This window comes from Trichosurus vulpecula, assembly GCF_011100635.1.
Source record: "Trichosurus vulpecula isolate mTriVul1 chromosome X unlocalized genomic scaffold, mTriVul1.pri SUPER_X_unloc_4, whole genome shotgun sequence".
Taxonomy (NCBI): Eukaryota; Metazoa; Chordata; class Mammalia; order Diprotodontia; family Phalangeridae; genus Trichosurus; species Trichosurus vulpecula.
Window position 1 is genome coordinate 1,184,094 of NW_023494380.1, and position 19,688 is coordinate 1,203,781.

General features: G+C 40.4%; 1 pseudogene; it reads left to right on the forward strand.

Annotated features, from left to right (window-relative positions):
* Positions 1 to 15,467: 15,467 nt before the first annotated feature.
* On the forward strand, positions 15,468 to 16,045 carry LOC118833216 (annotated as a pseudogene).
* The last annotated feature ends 3,643 nt before the right edge of the window (positions 16,046 to 19,688 follow it).

The following is a 19,688-nucleotide window of genomic DNA, read 5'->3' on the forward strand; positions in this document are numbered from 1 at the left end:
CTATCCACTTCCATTTTATGGGAGAGTTCATCCCATTCACATTCACAGTTATGATTATTATCTGGGTCTCTCTCTCCATCCTATTTACCCCCATTTGTGCTTTTATGTCTCCTTTCTCCCCTTCCCTCCTCACTAGAGTTTCACTTTTCACCACTGCCTCCCTCAGTCTTCCCTCCCTTCTATCAGCCCCCTTCCATTTCTTCCCCTTTACCCTTACTACTTCTTCTCTTCTTTCTATACACCCCCTCCCTCTTCTTTCCTTTTTCCCCTCCTACTTCCTATAGGGTTAACTCAGAGTTCTGTACCTAACTGATTATGTCGTTCCCTCTTTGAGCCAAATATGATGAGAGTAAAGTTCAAATAATGCTCATCTACCTCCCTTCTTTCCCTCTACTGTAATAGGTTTTTGTGCATTTTCATGTGATGCAATGTACCCGTCTGCCTCCTCCTTTCCTCTTCTCCCAGCACAATACCTTTTCACCAGTTAATTAGATTTTTTTTATCATCACATCAAAATCAACTTATATCCACACCCTCTGTTTATGTACACGTCTTTTAAATGACATAATAACAATGCTATAAATATTTTGGTACATATGAGTCTTTTTCCTATTTTTATGATCTCTTTGGAATATAGACCCAGTAGTATTGCTGGGTCAAAAGATATGCACGGTTTGATTGCCCTTTGGTCATAGTTCCAAATTGCTCTCTGGAATGGTTGGGTCAGTTTACAATTTCACCAAAAATGCATTAGTGTTCCAGTTTTCCAACATCTTCTCCAACATTTATCATTTTCCTGTTTTGTCATGTTAGCCAATCTGATAGGTGTGATGTGGTTCCTCAGAGTCATTTTGATTTGCATTTCTCTAATCAATAATGTTTTAGAGCACTTTTCATATGACTATACCTGAAAACTTCCTGTTCATATCCTTTGACCATTTATCAATTAGAGAATGACTTGTATTCTTATAAATTTGACTCAGTTCTCTATATATTTTAGAAATGAGGCCTTTATCAGAGACATTGGTTGTAAAAAAGTGTTTCCTAGATTTCTACTTCCCTTCTAATCTTGATAGCATTGGCTTTGTGCAAAAACTTTCTAATTTAATGTAATCAAAATTATCTATTTTGTATTTCATAAGGTATTCTATCTCTTGTTTGGTCATAAATTCTTCTATTCTCCATAAATCTGACAAGTAAATTATTCCTTGTTCTCCAAGCTTGCTTATAGTATCATCCTTTATATTTCAATTGTGAGCCCATTTTGACTTTATCTTGGCATATGGTGTAAGATGTTGTTCTATGTCTAGTTTCTGCCATACTATTTTCTTGTTTTCCCAGCAGTTTTTGTTAAATAGTGATATTTTATCCCAGAAGGTAGAGTCTTTGGGTTTATCAAACAGTAGATTACTACAGTCATTGACTATGGTGTCTTGTGTACCTAACCCATTCCACTGATCTACCACTCTTTCTTAGCCACTACCAAGCAGTTTTGGTGATTAATGCTTTGTGATACAATTTAAGATCAGGTCTGGCTAGGCCATATCTTTCCTTGTATTTCTTTTCATTAATTCCCTTGATATTCTGGACCTTTTGTTCTTCCAGATGAATTTTGTTAATATTTTTTCTAGCTCTATCAAATAATTTTTTGGTAGTTTGATTGGTATGGCACTGATTGTTAATTATTTCAAATAGTTTTTTAGTTGATTCTCTAAGATTCTCTAAGTATACCATCATATGATCTGCAAAGCAAACATTTCTAGTATAATATTGAGTAATAGTGGTGATAATGGACATCCTTGTTTCACCCCTCATCTTATAAAAATTTGTTTCACTCCATCTTTTTGTGGATTCTGTTGCTCTAGAATTTGTTTAGAATCATTTCAAAAGGTATTTTAAAGGTTTTGGAGGAGAGCTCAGGGAAGTCCCTGACTTTACTCTGCCATATTAGCTCTGCCTCCAAGCTAATCACTTCTTACCTGGACTATTCCAATAGTACCCTAAATGGTCTCTGTCCCTGCTTAAGTACTGTCCTCTTTCCCATCCATCTTAAACTCAGTTGTTAAAGGATTATTATGGGAGCTATGTTTGATCATACCTAGCAACTGGTGAATAAAATCCAATGGCTCTCTATTACCTCTATGATAAAATATAGACTGCTCTGTTTACTATCTGGGTCTTTTTCTCCATCCTATTTCCCCCAATTTGTGCTTTTATGTCTCCTTTCTCCCCTTCCCTCCTCACTTTCACTTTTTACCACTGCCTCCCTCAGTCTTCCCTCCCTTCTATCAGCCCCCTTCCATTTCTTCCCCTTTACCCTTACTACTTCTTCTCTTCTTTCTATACACCCCCTCCCTTTTATAAAAACCAGCCTTTGTAGCCTTATTATGTATCATATATGATATGTAATCATCTATAATATATGATATGTAATTACCCTTCACACACTCTATGACCCAGACAAATTTCACTTTTTGCTTTTATTTATATGAGACACTTCATTTCTCATCTATATTCACATTCCCATTGGCCTTGGCAAAGGCCACCCCAACACTTGGAATGCATTCCATCCTCACCTCTGTCTCTTAGAAATCCTTGTTTTCCTTCAAAGTCTGCCTCAAACAACAACCAACATGAGGCGGTTCTCCTCAAGTGTTAGAGAGAGCTTATCTTCCCCCAATACCTTGTATTTTGTTTATACTTTGAATTTATAACTATATATACAAGTAGTCTCCACCAAGAGGGTGTACTTTCTTCAAGGGCAGGGAGTGTTTCATTTTTCCCTTTTGCTCACAGCCTGGCATGGCCCACAGTAGCAATTCAATAGATCTTTCTTGAGAAAATTATTTCTATTAAAATATATAGCACAGTCTTTCCATGACATCTTGTGGTCAAATGGGATACTGCAGTTCACAGAATAATTTAGTGGCCAATGCTGACATTACATTTTTTTGACTGCCATCTCATGCCCAACTCATAGTACTACACCTGACTCATTTGAATCTGTACTTTTGTTGGATTTTAGCCCAAGTGAAGGCTCATTCTTGCTTGAAGGAAACAGAATGGAGCCAAATGAAATCCTGAATTTATGAATTGATGTACCAATAGGAATTCAGACCAAATCGTCAATATTAAAGTTACTTGTCATACTTTTAATTCTATCAAAATTAATCTGTTAAATTAAGTCTTAACAACCTTGGAGGTATGACTGGGATAGATTCATTCTATAATGTATATGTTAACTAAGTAAAATATTAATATTACCTGTATACAAGAGCAAAACTCAAGGGAAATGAATACAAGAGCATGTCTGAGCTTAACTTTGCTGGACATCTATAAAATAATATCTCTCTGACTGAGGTTTCATGAATGTGAAATCAGGAATGCAAATGATCATTTAACTAGTTGCTCAAGACTAATAAAAATATTCTTCAAGCATACAAAATCTAGAAGCAAGTTATAAGCTGCAGCTTTTGTTTTTGTACTGAGGAATTAGAGTTTGATTCAACTCTAGCTCTAACTCCGAATCTGCTTTCCTTGCCGATGTACTATGTCCTCCATACCTTTATAAATGCATTCTGAACCCCTTCTCCCTTTCAGTCACTGTAAAGCTTCTGAAATGTATGGTCTATGTCTGTTGCTTTAATTACCCCTCTCTTCAGTCATTCCTCCTAAACCATATATAAAGATGTTTGTGGGCCAAAGATTGACATAGAAAGCCACATATTACCGTTATCTGGGTTCTATTGTATTTTTACTGATTTTGTGGAAGGGGAGGGATATTTCCAAATTACAGTGTAATTTGACTAAGGTGGAAATGTTAAGGGCCACAGTCCCTATGGTGTGCTTGACACCTATGCTTTCAACCCTTAAGTGGGTCCACAGGTCCATATTCATAAATTTGTAACTTAAAGGGACCTCATAGGCAATCAAATCCAATCACCTAATTTTACAGAAGGGGTAACTGAGGCCTATGGGAAGGCAAGCAACTTTCTGAAGGTCATATACAAAATCTTTGAGCTAGAAGGGACCTCAGAGGATATCTGAACAACCTCCTCACTTTACAGAGGTAAAAGCTCCATCTCAGAAAGAAAAAGTGACTTGCTCATGCTCACAAACAGGGACATAGGATCATAGCTCTAGCACTCAAAGCAACTTCAGAGCAAATCTAGTCCAACCTTTAATTTTAGAGATGAGGAAACTGAGGCCCAAGATATGGAGAATGACTTACCAAAGGTCATACACAAGATCTTAGATGCAGAACTGAAAGAGTCCTCAGAGGCTATCCATAATTCCTCCCAAGTATACAGAGGAGGAAACAGAGGGCCAGGGAGGGGAAATAACTTGCCCAAGGTCTTACATAAGCTAGTAAATTTAGAGCTGAAGTGGACCTCAGAGGTCATGAATTAATGAATGAAGTGTTTATTATGTGCAGAGCACTGTGCTAAGAGGCAAAGATATAAATGGAATAGTTTCTAAAGAGCCTGCATTCTAATGGAGGAGGAAATAGATACAGAAGGCTTCTGGCTCAAGTCAGAAGATGGAGTCCCATGATTCCCAGGATGTAGTGTCAGAGTAAATGTCAATGCTTCTTTTTTACATTCCTTGTTTGTCTTTATTTTTTAATTTATTTTTAATTTTTAGTTTACAACACTCAATTCCACAAATTTTTGATTTCCAAATTTTCTCCCTCTCCTCCCCCCTCCTCCCCAAGGCAGCATGTAATCTGATATAGGTTCTACATATACCTTCACATTAAACTTATTTTCACAATAGTCAAGTTGTAAAGAAGAATTATAACCAATGGAATGAACTATGAGAAAGAAGAAACAAAACCAAAAAAAGAGAGAGACCAAATAGTTTGCTTCAATCTGCATTCAAACTCTGTAATTCTTTCTCTGGATGTGCATAGCTTTTTCCATCATGAGTCTTTTGGATGTGTCTTTGAACCTTGCATTGTTGAGAAGAGCCAAGTCTATCAAAGTTAATCCTTACAGATACCATGTGTCTGTGATCATGTTCTTCTGGTTCTGCTCCCCTCACTCAGCATCAGTTCATATAAGTCTTTCCAGATTATAATGAAGTCCATCTGCTCCTCACTTCTTATAGCACAGTAGTATTCCATTACGTTCACATAGCACAACTTGTTTGACCATTCTCCAACTGATGGGCATCGCCTTGATTTCCATTTCTTTGCCACCACAAAAAGAACTGCTATAAATACTTTCGGACATATGGGTCCATTTCCCACTTGTGTGATCTCTTTGGGATATAGACTTAGAAGTAGAATTGCTGGGTCAAAGGGTATGCACATTTTTATAGCCCTTTGAGCATGGTTCCAAATTGCTCTCCAGAATGGCTGGATCAGTTCACAACTCCACCAACAATGCAATAGTGTTCCAATTTTCCCACATCTTCTCCAGAATTTGTCATTTGCCTGTTTTGTCATGTTAGCCAATCTGACAGGAGAGATGTAGCACCTAAGAGTTATTTTGATTTGCATTTCCTTAATCAATAGTGATTCAGAGCATTTTTTCATATTACTATAGATATCTTTAATTTCTTCTTCTGAAAACTGCCTGTTCATATCCTTTGACCATTTATCAGTTGGGGAATGACTTGTATTCTTATAAATTTGACTCAGTTCCCTGTATATTTTTAAGAGATAATGGTTGTAAAAATTCATTCCCAATTTTCTGCTTCCCTCATAATCTTGGTTACATTGGCTTTTTTGTACTAAACTTTTCAATTTAATGTAATCAAACTTATCCAGTTTTCATTTCTTAATGTTCTCTATCTCTTGTTTGGTCATAAATTCTTCCCTTTTCTATAAGTCTGACAGGCAAACTATTCCTTGCTCTCCCAAATTGTTTATAGTATCAGCCTTTATATCTAAATTATGAACCCATTTTGACTTTATTTTGGTATGCAGTGTAAGATATTGGTCTATGCCCCATTTCTGCCACACTATTTTCCAGTTTTCCAACAGTTTTGTGAAATAGTGAGTTCTTATCCCAGGCTGGACTCTCTGGGTTTATCAGAGTAGATTACTATAGTCAATAACTACTGCGTCTCATGTACATAAGCTATTCCACTCATCCACCACTCTATTTCTTAGCCAGTACCAAGTAGTTTTGATTATTGCTGCTTCATAATACAGTTTCAGATCTGCTATGGCTAAGTCACCTAGCATTTCTTTTCATTAATTCCCTTGATATTCTGGGTATTTGGTTCTTTTGGATGAAATTTGTTATTATTTCATCTAGCTCTATAAAGTGTTTTTTGGTAGTTTGATTGGTATGGCACTAAATAAGTAAATAAATTTAGGTAAAATTGTCATTTTTATTATATTAGCTCAGCCTAACCTCGAGTAACTGATGTTTTACCATTTATTTAGATCTGACTTTATTTGTGTGAAAAGTGTTTTGTAATTGCATTCATATAGTTCCTGGGTTTGTCTTGGCAAGTAGCCTCCCAAATATTTTATAGTGTCTGTGGTAACTTTAAATGGGATTTCTTTTTCAATCTCTTGCTGTTGGGCTTTGTTAGTAACGTATAGGAATGCTGAGGATTTACGTGGGTTTATTTTATGTCCTACAACTTTGCTAAAGTTCTTTATTATTTCAAGTAGTTTTTTACTTGATTCTCTAGGATTCTCTGAGTAAATCACCATATCATCTGCAAAGGGTGATAACTTAGTTTTTTCTTTGCCTGTTCTAATTCCTTCAATTTCTTTTTTTCTCTTATTGCTAAAGCTAACATTTCTAGTACCAAATTGAATAACAGGGGCAATAACGGACATCCTTGTTTCACCCCCTGATCTTATTGGAAATGCATCTAGCTTATGGTGTGTGCCTAGGATTGAGGCCAGGTGAAGTCTTTCTGAGTTTTCCTGGGGTTACACTGTAAGGTGAGGAGGAGGGATGGTCTGGGTGCTGGAAGTCTCCTCTTCCCCTAGGGCTGCACTATAGCATGGGTGGCCTTAACCATCATCTGCTCTGGTGTCTGCCAATTCCTCTGGCTGTGTGAAGGCACGCCTGGGGTCCTGGTGTTGGTGCTTGCTGGTTCCACCCCCCTGGGGATCAGGAACTGCCACTGGTCTTCTGAGGTGGCCCTTGCTGTGATTCCTCCTTTCCTGCATTCGTCCCCTTCCACCACAACAAGAGGGACCCGTCTCCCTAGCTTCTCGAGCTAAAAGACTGCTGTACCCCTACTTCTGGCTCCTGTATTCCAGGGTTTTTCCTAGGGCAGTATTCTCTGGGTTATTCAAGGTCAACAAGGGAGGGATGAGGGTACTTACAGTTACTCTGACATCATGGCTCCCAGATATTCAAGAAGATGACTTTCAGATATTTAGTCTGTGAGCTGATAGCCCAGGAGTAGTTGCTGCTGCTGCTGCAGGCTCTGCACTTCTGTCTCACTTAACTGTGACAGACACCTTTCTTGCACTGAGAGGTTTGGGGATTGCCACTGCAGCCAGTGATTCAGCCTGTTGGGCCTGCTCCCACTCCACTGTGGTCAGATTTTGTCCCGTGGGCTCTGCACTTTCCCAGTCTGATGCAACAGATCCTTCTTGTTGACCTTCTGGACTCTCCTGGGCTGGAAATCTGCCATACTTTGTCTCATAGTGGATTCTGCCTCTCTCAAATTTGTTCAGATGCACTTTCCTAGAGGTATCTGAAAGAATTTTGAGAGAGCTTGGGTACCTCCCTGCTTTCATTCTGCCATCTTGGCTCCACCCATCCAATGCCTCTTGATCAATGTCATCTTTACTGACAAAATAGCACTAGCTTCCAATGTTGAACCACCATGCACAGCCAAGGTCCTTGGTAGCAAAAATTTCCCCCCATAGATCCTTAGTAGCTGTAGCAGTAGCACCTGCAGATGCAGTTGCTATCTCCACAAGTATTCTTTCCCCAGATGATGACCCTATGCACCATTTTGGATACACTACTATTCCCAATGCCCCTGGGTTCATCAGAGTCCAAGGGGAGATGATAATCAAGGTGGTGTTATTAGTTTGACATGCTTAGCAAAATACCCTCTCATCTCCCCCAGGGCACCTTGCTCTCTAACTTAGGTTGCTCCACCTGCTTTGTGTATGGTGCTCACTAGCTTGCGGGGATAACTGGCTGCCTCTCCACAAGCTCAGATGACATCTTTTGAGGTCTGGGCTAGGAGTACTACAGATAGTCTGGGAAGTACCTCCACTCATGGGGATCCTTTTTCCATCTGCAGGCTGTTGGCAGTTGGTTATCAGCTGCAACTGACTGTGATGAAGAAAATGAGCCTTCTCTCCACAATGATTTCTCCCCTCAAGTTCCAAGTCCAAAATACCCATCAGGCTCAAGTCCCAGGCAGCCTGGTTTCCATTGGCTTCTCTTCCTGGCTCTCTGACTTCAGCTTCCCAGCTGGAATCTTGTCTCCAGTGCATCCTGTGAGGATCACTGGTACATCTAGTGGAGCGTATACCTCTTCTTCATTCAGTTTGTAGTGCCCATGCTGTGAGTGAATTATGAGATTGAGCAGGAATGAGCATGGGTCCAAAAGGGTGGATTGTCTGGACATTTTAATGAGGCAGCCAATGAAAGGAAGCTACACTTACTCATATCTTAGGGCATATAGGGAACCTCAATGTTAAACTATCTAGGGATGCCCATGCTACTACCATTACATACACATTAAAAAAGATTTTTCTTTCTCTCTAACTCTCACATATATACAAATGTTTGGCCTTGCCATCCTTATACTTGGTATGTGGTTCCCTTAGGGTAGAAACAATCACAAGCCTCTGAGCATCTGTCTTGTGCCAGACCTTGAAATTGACATTAGAACTGAATACTTTGATAAAATTTACATCAGTCCTTTCATTAATATTATAGGTTGTGTCGATGTTTTATGGGATTTTGAGACCTGGAAACTGACAAGTAAAGGCATCCTGTCCCATGTGTTTCCTTATTCTGTTTACCTAGTAAAGGGGCTGTAGGAAGAAAGAGTTTTTCTGGGAAATGATTACCTGGGACATAGGTTCTTTAGAGCATCTGTCCCTTTGCTCTTTTATGGTAATACTTGACACACTGTGGTCTATGGCAGTCAATAGATGTGTAGGGTTGGGTGAGAAAGAGCTGATACATTTGCATCAGACTCAGGTAGACAGCATTTTTTTCCAAAACACACAGGGTGGTGGTGTCACCACGTTACCACAGTCTCCCTCTGATGCATGAGAGTATTATTGCATTAAGTTACTTATGTGATAGGCTACAAACAGAAGCTTTCCATTTTCTTTGGTATTGAAGTAATTTTTTTTCTGTTGATTGACATCTGTCATAAACTAAACAGTTATGTAAATCCCTTAAAAAAACTCGAATTTCAATAAAAGACAAAACTGGATGAAAGAATTCACAATTTAATTTGTAGTATTATGTAGACAGAAAGCCAAAGTCTTCACTTTAAGCCAATACATATCTATTGAAAGTTCACTAGATGAAACTTTAATCTGGGGGAAATTATTTTTCCTTTAATATTTTTAAAGTCCCTTACACCTTTAGTCTTTGAACTTCTAGAGAGATGAGACTAACCTAGTGCAGGGAGAATATAGGATAAGATCTAGTAAATACAGTTCTGAATTTTGAGTCAGGAAGACCTGAGTTCAAATCCTGCTTCAAATACTTACTAGCTGTGTGATCTCTGACAACTCATCTTGTCATCTTCTTGTCATCAGTTTTTTCTTACATAAAATGAGGGGGTTAGACTAGAAGGCTTTGGAGCTTCCTTTGAGCACTAAATCTATGACTACAATCCTGTGGCCCCATTTGGGTTGCTTAAAGGAATTGATGGATGAAGAGGTAGCAGATAAAAAGAACACATTTGAGAAAGTGGGCAGTGATTTAAAGGAGAGAGGCATTGTTCAGATTGGATGGAGGGCCACAGCCAAGGAGAGATGGAAGACATGGTACAATGGCAAGAGCACTGCATTTGGACTTAGCAGGTATGACTCTCAGTTCTACTAACTACTATAAAAACCAAAGCTGTACTTTTTGATTCTCAGATTTTGTATACTCCAGGCTTAACTTTTTTACATTAGCACTGGGTACCTAGGCAAATACTCACTTGTGTTCCTGATTTAACAGTGGTAAAGTCGTCACTAAACTTCTGATAGTTAACAAATTTCCTTAATAGCTAAGATAAGGCATTTTCTTGTAATTCTCTTCTTTCCTTCTGTTCCTTCCTTCCCTCCTTCTTTCTTTCCTTCCTTCCTTCCTTTCTTTCTTTCTTTCTTTCTTTCTTTCTTCCTTGTTCCCTTCCTTTTCCTTCTTTCCTTCCTTCCTTCCTTCCTTCCTTCCTTCCTTCCTTCCTTCCTTCCTTCCTTCCTTCCTTCCATTCTTTCCCAGCTAGCTATTGTCCCATATCTCTCCTTTTTTCTGGCTGAAGTCTTTGAGAAGGTGTTTCAACAATCCGGCTAGCAGCTGTTGTGGGGGTGAAAGACCAACACAAGCCCAACAACAAGAATGCTACCAGCACACTGCAAAAGCACAGGTTCTCTTGATCTGTTTTAGTAAGGAAAGAAACATTAAGGGGTTGACAAGCTTTCTTTAATTCAGCATATAAATATCATTCACTTAGTTCAGGGGAAAAAGGCAGCACCCTGAACTTCAGAGCAAAATACAAACAAAGTACAAACATCGACAGACAGACCTTGTCTGATTCAAATCCCAATACACAGTTACCAGAGTTTAACAAAGTCCCAGCATCCAGGTTACAAGCTGGAGGGCTCTTAGCTATAGCTGCCCGGAGTCTCTGTGAGCCACCAAAAGTGAGAGCCCCAAACAAATTACAAACATTGACAGACAGACCAAATACAGATTCATAGTTACCAACATCTAGGTTCAGCCTGGGAGCTCATAACGAGGGCTGGCCCAGAGTCATTCACGCCACCACTGCTGTGGGTAAGAGCTCCAAAGACGAGAAAGCCAACCCCCGGTTTTATATCTTTTTCAGCGTCGGGAGTGAGTCACACACGCTAGTCACACACGTGACCTACAATCGTCACAAAGAGGCAACTTAAAGCCACGTGGTCTAAAAGCTTCTGCTGTCCCAGACATGTCACTCAAACTCATCTGTAAACTAGGCCCTCCCCTGAGGCAAGGAGGCACCAAGGACACCCAAATTTAATCAAGGAAACGAAGGCCAAACTCCTCAAGGGCACTTAGTTGAACTAAGTGCTAAGAGCCCATTTTGCTTACCCACACAGAAGGCTATCTGTATTTGTTTCCTCTATTTCCTTTCTTCTCACTCTTCTCTTAACTCTCTCACATTCTTTTGAATTGAAAAAGATTATTTTTTCAGAGGTATCAAAACATTCATACATAAAGAAGCACAGAATAGAATTATGAACATGGAAGAGTCTTTCCTTAGTTTTTTGGAGGGTGGGAGGCAGGGCAATTGGAGTTAAGTGACTTGCCCAAAGTCACACAGCTACTAAGCGTGTCAAGTGTCTGAGGCTGAATTTGAACTCAGGTCCTCCTGACTCCAGGGCTGGTGCTCTACTCACTGTGCCCTGATTCTTTCCTTAATTGCACATTTTTAAAGGAAATTTAACAGCAATTGATATGACGTGGTTCATAGCTTTTCACATTAGAATGCAAACAAAGCAAATTCACCATCATTTGGATATTGCCAAGAGTCCTTGTTGTCCATTCCCCATTCTCCCCACCCCCTCGAAGTGTCAGGAATCCCTCCCACTTTGTACTTTGGGACAACTGTCAGGATTGAGAAGCAGTAACTAAAGACCAATCTGCTCTACTCTGCGTGAATAGGTTTGACTTTTAATAAGGTTAATAATGTCTCTATAAAGAGAGACAGTCCTCGGCAGCTACAATGCCATTCTCCTGGACACAGTTGTGTGCCTCCAAGATAGAACTGCCAAGCAACTCCATTTCAAACTATTTGGACTTACACTTGGGGTTCTCTACCCCAACTGTGATTGGTGTATGTCTAAGAAGAGTAAAGTCAGAAACAACTAGGGATCTTATTTTTTTTTTTGTCCTACCGAAGAGGTGTTACATCCTTGCTGCTGAATTCACAGACCTCTGGAGAGTTGAACATTGTCCTCTAGCTGGATCCCTACCTACTGCTTTTTTCATTGCTATATACTACTAGAATCCCCATTCTCCCCCTGCTCACCCTGCAGGAAGTTGCTTCAACTAGCAACTAATTCTAAACCAACAAACTTGGCATTACCTTGCCAAACCTGTTGTACTTCCTTCTTTCTACTAGCGCCTGATCCCAACTTACATGATTGAGCCATCACATCTATCACAATGGAGGTGTCTGGTGGGGCAGAAAACAAAAGAGGAGGAGTTGCCCATCCTAAATAATTTCTGAGGTAAAAAAACTTCATGAGTAAGGTCAAGGATACACTGACAAACTCCAAGGTTTGCTCCTAAAGGATAACATTAACTATTTACTGGTTAACCTATACATTGTAGGGTGAAACCAGCTAAATGTGCTCTCCACTACTATTCAGTTTTATGTTGTAGCGGATGGGGTCTGCTATGATTGAGAGTTTAGTAGGCATGCTTGATGATAATGATTATTTGGTCTCAATGGTTATATTTACGCTGAAGGAATCCATTGCTAACTAATTACTAACATTACTAACTAATCCATTACTAATATAAATTCAAGACTTGATTTGGCTCTTTCACCCTCCTTAACCAGGACTGAACTGACATGGGCTAATATTTAATGATAGATAGTTTTGGAACAGGGGTGGGGAACCTGTAGCCTCAAGGCCACATGTGGCTTTCTAGGTCCTTGGGTGCAGCTTTTTGACTGAGTCCAAGTTTTACAGAACAAGTCCTTTTGTTAAGGGGGTTTGTTGTGTGAAGTTTGGATTCAGTCAAAGGGCGGCACTTACGGACCTCGAGGGTCACATATTGCCTCAAAGTAGCAGGTTCCCCACCTCTAGTTTGGAATGTTTCAAAGTGTCATAGGAGATAGACTGGAAGCAGCATACTAAAAGTGTTGACCATGAAATTTTGATCCTGTTGTCTATGCTTCTCCTCTTCCTCCTTGTCTAGTCTTAACTTTTCACTAAGCTGAAATATCATTTGTAAACACTAGACGTCACCAAAAAACATTTAGCATGTATTTTGCATGAGTTATGGCAGACAGCCTTTGCAAAGGTATGTAGATTAAAATTGAAGTGTCATTTTTAAAGAAGAGAAAAAGACAAATTGGCCGGACCATAGAGTGTGTGGAAGGAAATAATATATTCTTCAAAATTAACTTGAAAAAAGGTGTAGCCAGGGAACTCCTCAAAGGAGCCTATATTTGATACAAGATGTACTGGAAGCCAATAGAGTTAACTGAATAAGTTTTTTTTTTTGCTGAGAGCTTTCAGAATATTCCTTGAGTAGATGGTAGGCTGGAGAGGGGGAAAACTTGACAGAGGTAATCACAACAGTACATTATTTCAGTAATCCAGCGTAAGTGGAGAGAATGGGATGGATACAAGTTATATTATGGAGATAGTAATGACAAAACTTGGCGACTGATTGAATCTGTGGGCAGAAGGAGAGGGAGGAGCATAGGATAGACAGGCAGACAGACAGACAGATTAGTATTGAGGATAAAAAATAAAAACAAAACAATTCATGACCTCAGTGAGGTTACATTCTGGCAGGGGAAGAGAACATAAAGGGAAGCTTGAAAGAGAGGAAAGGGGAGATGGTTTAGATCTGGTGGCCAGAAGGTGGAGGCTTGGTTATAGGCAAGATAAAGTCCAAGTTCACCTATCAGAGTATGACATTGAGATTGTAACCCTGGATGGCTAGAAGGATGGTGTCAACCAGGCAAAGCCAACCCCTCAAAATGCAGAGAAGTCCAAGCTGAGTTGAAAGCAGAAAAGTTTTATTAGGAGAAAAATCAGACACTAGCGTGAAAGCACTCCAATACAAAGGAGTCCACAGCCTAGGAGAATCAGGGACAATTTATGCTTGAAAACCACAAAGGGGAGGTTGAGCAAGGGTTAGGGTAAAGAATGGAAAGTCTTTCCCAGGAACAGTTGGGGCACAAGAAGCAGGATGTTTGGCAGGAACTGTTGACTGCAAAGTGGATTTAGGACAGTTTAGTGTGCACAGCTCAACAAGGTCAGCCAGAGAACAACAGCAAAGGCATCTAGGAATGAGCAAGACTTTGGCTCACTGCAGGTTCCTGACTGGCTCCTTTTGACAAACAGGCTTACTCTATGTCCAGTTCACCTGCTTGGTAAGGTAACTCATAGAAAACAGACATATTAATCTCAAAGGTACTCGTGCAATGGTTATGTTCTTAACAGTAAAAAGGAAGCCCAGAAAAGGAATGGGCTTGCAGGGGAAATCGTTCATTCTCTTTTGCACATGTTCACTTGGAGTTTTCTTTAGCACCTCCAGTTCCAAGTAGCAGCCAGCCACTTGCTCAGTTGCTTCAACTTATAAACAACTAGAGTGGTGTCCCTTCAAATATATAATTTGCTTAGCAGAACCTATGATTTCCTAAGACATAGCATGAAAGGAAGGCCAAATTGAGCCATTTTCTTGGATTCATTTGCTCCAAGTTTTACTCTTGTGGGTGGGCAACATTAATACTTCCCCTAGTTAATATGTCGTATTCAGTCTTCTCCTTCGTCAGATGACCTTTACTATGACTGACAGTTTAACAGACATTTTTAATGGTAATGATTTGATCTGAATGGCTACATTTACACCGAAGGAATCCATTACTAATTCTCTGAATCTAGTACTTCATTTAGTTCTATTTCACTCCTTTAACTGGGACTAAACTGTTATATGGGCCAATATCCAATAAAAGCAGAGTTTGAGTCATTGTAGGACTTGAACAGTAGCTCCCCTTGTCTATGCATCTCTCCTTCCTCTTTGTCTGGTCTTAATCTTTCAATAAATTGAAGTATCATTTGCAGCTACAAGCTTCCACCAAAAGATCATGATCTTTTCCTCAGTGGCAATTAAAGGGGACAGCCTTTGTAAATTTGGGGAATAGAGTAACACATGTAAAGAATAGCAAGAAAATAAATTTGTCTGGACCACAGAAGAAGTGAAAATCATATATAATGAGTATAATAAAGCTCCAAATGTAGGATATGGCCAGTATATGAATGGCAATTAAATTGGAAACAGAGTATTTGATTCTACCCACACTAGGCAGCCACTGGAATCTATAGAACAAAGGATTGATATCATCAGACCTACACTCTAAGAATATCTTTGGGTTGCTGAGTAGAGGATTGGATTGGAAAAGGGAATGATTTGAGTCATGAAGACCATTGAGGAAAGTATTGAAATATTCCAGTTAAGAAGTGATGAGTTGTAGTCTCTGCCTTTCCCTTCCTGACCCCTATACCATCTTTCTCTCCCTTCTTCCCTGCAGCTGCCGCTCCACCTTGGGAGGAGCTCCTTAGTCTTGGCATGGGTTCTTGGGCCTCCACATTATTGTGGGATGAAGAGCTCAAGGAGATTAAAAAAAAGAGATCAGCTTTTCTCACAGTCAAATAACCCATCTCTACAGCCGGTTTACCAGACTGGACAAAGGAGAGAATGGTACTCTCAGCCAGGAAGACTTTCAGCAGATTCAAGAGCTTGCCATCAACCCCCTAGCGAATCGGATCATCAATGCCTTCTTCCCTGAGGGAGAGAACCAGGTAAACTTCTGTGGATTCATGAGAATTCTAGCTCATTTCCGTTCAATTGAAGATAATGAGGAAACAAAGATGTCAGTGAGCCAGAATCACTCAACAGCCGGAGCAATAAACTACACTTTGCTTTTCGATTATATGACTTGGATAAAGATAACAAGATTTCCCGAGATGAATTGTTACATGATGGTTGGAGTGAATATTTCAGATGAGCAGCTGGGCAGTGTTGCAGATAGGACAATCCAAGAAGCTAACCAGAATGGGGATAGTGCCATATTCTTCACAGAGTTTGTCAAGGTTCTGGAGAAGGTAGATGTAGAACAGAAGATGAGCATCCAGTTCCTTCACTAATAGATTGGGACCAAATTTTTCCTGACTGTCTTGTATTTAAGAAACGGAACTTGAGTTTCTCTACCTCTCCCTTCAGAATCCTTTATCTCCCCAAGCACTGCTGCTGTTGCATGACAAACCCTACTCTGTTTGTGCAACACACACCTGCCAGCCTTGGTGTTAGAAGTAGGGCACTAAGGAATGAACGGTATACCTGGGCTATCCTGGTCTCTTTGGTTTCTCCCTCCACAGTTCTCCATTTATCAATATTGCCTTTCCTTTTTGGGCTGATGTCAGCTATAAATCCATCAGTCTGAGGAAGGGAGGGAGGAAAGCACTCCTACTCATCCAAAGAGCCAGCAAAGCCCCTTCCTTGGATGGAGACTGGAGCCATACCTAAGTTCTAGTCAGGTTTTAGCATGCCTCCTCGACTTTCTCTAATGTCTCCACCCACAGGTACATAACTGCACAGCCAGTCCTTCACTCTCAGCATTCCTTTTTATTGAGCCTTACCTTGCTCTTCCTTCCCTCAAGCTATGCCTATCACACTTGTACATCTCTGATTTGTCAGGGCTTATAAGACCTGTGAAGTGGCTTGATGGTTTTTAACCACCTTCCATTCTTAACTGAGATTCTAGGACATTGCCTCCCTAGAAGCTCTTGGGTACCTACTACTCTTCCTTGAAGAACAGGAACCATCCTTGGGCTCTTTAAACTGTGTTGTAGTTGAAAGACTGGAGCATGGAGGCATCCTTCCTGAAAGCAACTGGCCTAGGTGAGAAGTGGAGGTCAAACTCTCTGGGTGGGCTCACTTAGGTCACCTCACCCCTGTTCTCTGACTGCATGATTACTCTTGTTAGTACAGTATTTACCCTTCAGAAACCGGCCATCCAGCTGGAAGCAGGCTTGATTTCTAGGCAAGTATTAATGACATGGCATTTGTGGCAATATGCATGTGGTATTTCTCATGGCTGCTTGGAAAGGGAGGCAGGCTTAGTGTCTTCTGAGATGCTCGGTATTGACACCTACAGCATGGTTTATACTTTGATATCACTACACTGAAGTATCTTATATTTGAGTGTCCAAGTAGACAAATTAGTGTCAAGGAAGTGCCTAACTTATTCCAGACCAAGAGATTTTAAGATTACCCACAGTATCTTTAAGTTTTGCACACAAATTCTCTTGGAAATCGACATTTGAAAATGATTATGCTGGAATTCATAGCCAGCTCATGTTACAGGTCCAAAGAGATGAATGTATTGCAAAGTTAGCCTCTTGGTTAACTAGCTTCCTAGATCCTAATATATACTGCAGCTGATTCTTCATAACCTGAAGTGAGTTTGTAGGCCCTTGAAAAAAGCCAGAGCAACTTCCCTGCCAAAGCCAGCTTAATTGAGGCTTTCCGGAATCAGGCTGTGCCATGCTAATGTTGTATGAGTTGATTTATTTCTGTATCTGCCCTGGATTGGCTTTTTCCTGGCTCCTTGCTTGCTTATTTGCATCAAAAGACTGATCAAAGGGAACATGGGATTCTTTGGGAAGGTACCTTGATGACCTATCCTGAATCAGAATGCCAGCTGAAAAAGTGGGGTAGGATAAGGAGGCGGTCATGTGGGACAATGTAGATGCAAATTGCCAGTGACTTTCTCATGAGGGAATGAACCTAGATTACTGTTCAGATGATGTTGTAAAGCCAATCAGTAAGTGAAAGATCTTTCCCTGACCATTGAATAGGCCTCAGGTGGGACCAGCAAAGGGAGGCCTGATTAGAGGCAGGCCCACACCCTTTTACTAACTATGTATGAGGCCCCAGGCACACACCCATTTTCTAGTTAGACCTTGAGAGGTGTGAAGCCCTTGGGGCCCTAAGGGGAGTTGCTAAGACTAGAGCCAATGGCATGTGCACTGAGTTCTAGTCCATCAGATGCTGGCTAGGACTATATAAAAAGAGAGCCCAGAATGGAGAGCAGGAGAACTGAAAGCAGCAGAGCAGCAGAATGAAGCATGGCAGGATTCAGGAGCAGACATCGAGAAGACATTGAGGCATCAGGCATTGGGGGAGAGCAAGCATCAAGAGAGACCGCAGAGCAGAAAGTGCAGAATGACAGAGAGTTGTGGAGAGCAAAGAGCTGAGAACCTGGAGAGAGCTACAGGAATGGGAATTTAGCCCAAGGAGAAGGAATAGGAACTCAGAGTCTAGAGAGCTGAAGAGAAAGTGCTGAGCAGAGAGTTAGGATTCCTGAGTAATTGTTTACAGGAAGGCCCTAGCAGAAGGTGATTACATGATGATGGCTCCTTGCCATAATATTGTGTTATAATTTCCTTGTTGCTACCCTGAGGTGGGCTTACTGGCTTTGGAATATTATTGCTACTATATGGAATTGGAATTACTGGTCCTGGGATTGGATTCTCTCGTGTCTAAATAAATGTTATACTTCCTCTGCCTTCTACCTAGAGAATTTTTTATACTTCATGATTCCGAACCATTCAGGCACATTCATGGTCATCCTCAAGGTCATGAATCTTACCTTACTAATATAGATGTAATATAGGAATTGTATAAAAGGGAAAAATTATCCAATGTGATCTGTTAGAGAAGTACTTTAGTGGGCTTCATGACTTGCATATTTGAGGTTCTTAAAGGAAAAAATGCATTTTCCCCCTTTGGCTGTATAGCAAAATTATTTAATCCACAGTTGTGCCTTATTGTTCCCTTAAAATCGTATTCTTTGATCCATAAATAAATACCTGTGGTTAAAACAAGCAAACAAAAAGAAGTGATGAGATGAGAGAAGGGGATAGATGCAAGATCTTTTGTGGAGGTAGCAATTAATTCAGGTAAGTGGCACAAAACAACACTGGGATAGATTAAAATGGTTTAGGAGAGCATGGATGGATGTACAACAATTTAGTCATGGACAGAGTGTCGTGTAAAATTCTGCTCCCAACCATTCCATGGGGCAGAATGCAGGGTAATAGCCCAGATGAACAATGGGATGAGGGATCTGCTTGAAGGCATAGAGTCATTAGGGATCTGGGTTTCCATACAAAGAGTGTGACATGGCACTTATCACACGGTTGATGAGGTGATAGATTCAGATAACATGGACCAGTACCACAGGGAGCATATTTAAAGATTTACAGGAAAAGGAAGAAGGAATTCTATCACATCAGCAAGCTTGCGGAAGAGTTTCATTGGTCAGTTCTAATGAGAACTGACTGTAGGTTGGCCTTGACAGGAGCCATATCTGGAAGAGTGGGGCCATAGGCATCTCTGGCTACTCAATACAACCCCTGATCCTTCTGACCTGGACTGCCTCAGCATAAGTTTTACCTTCAGAGGAGATTAATCTCAACCAAGAGGACGTGAAATGGCTGAAGATACATTTTTCCATTGGATACATCTCAGGACACATTGGATGTACATAGTATTCTATGACAAATAAGACTAGAATTGGGGAAAGTGATTGAAAAAGGCCTCCAAGTCACCATCCCCAAGCATCTAGACTGGACCAGGAAAACAAATCCCTTAGCTCTTTCTGCTTGAACCTGGAGAACGAGTCAAGCTATTCCCTAATCTTCTCTATGGATATTGCCACTTTTCCAATGATATTCACCCCAAAGCAACATGAAGTGTTAATTATGGCACAGATGTCTCTTTTAC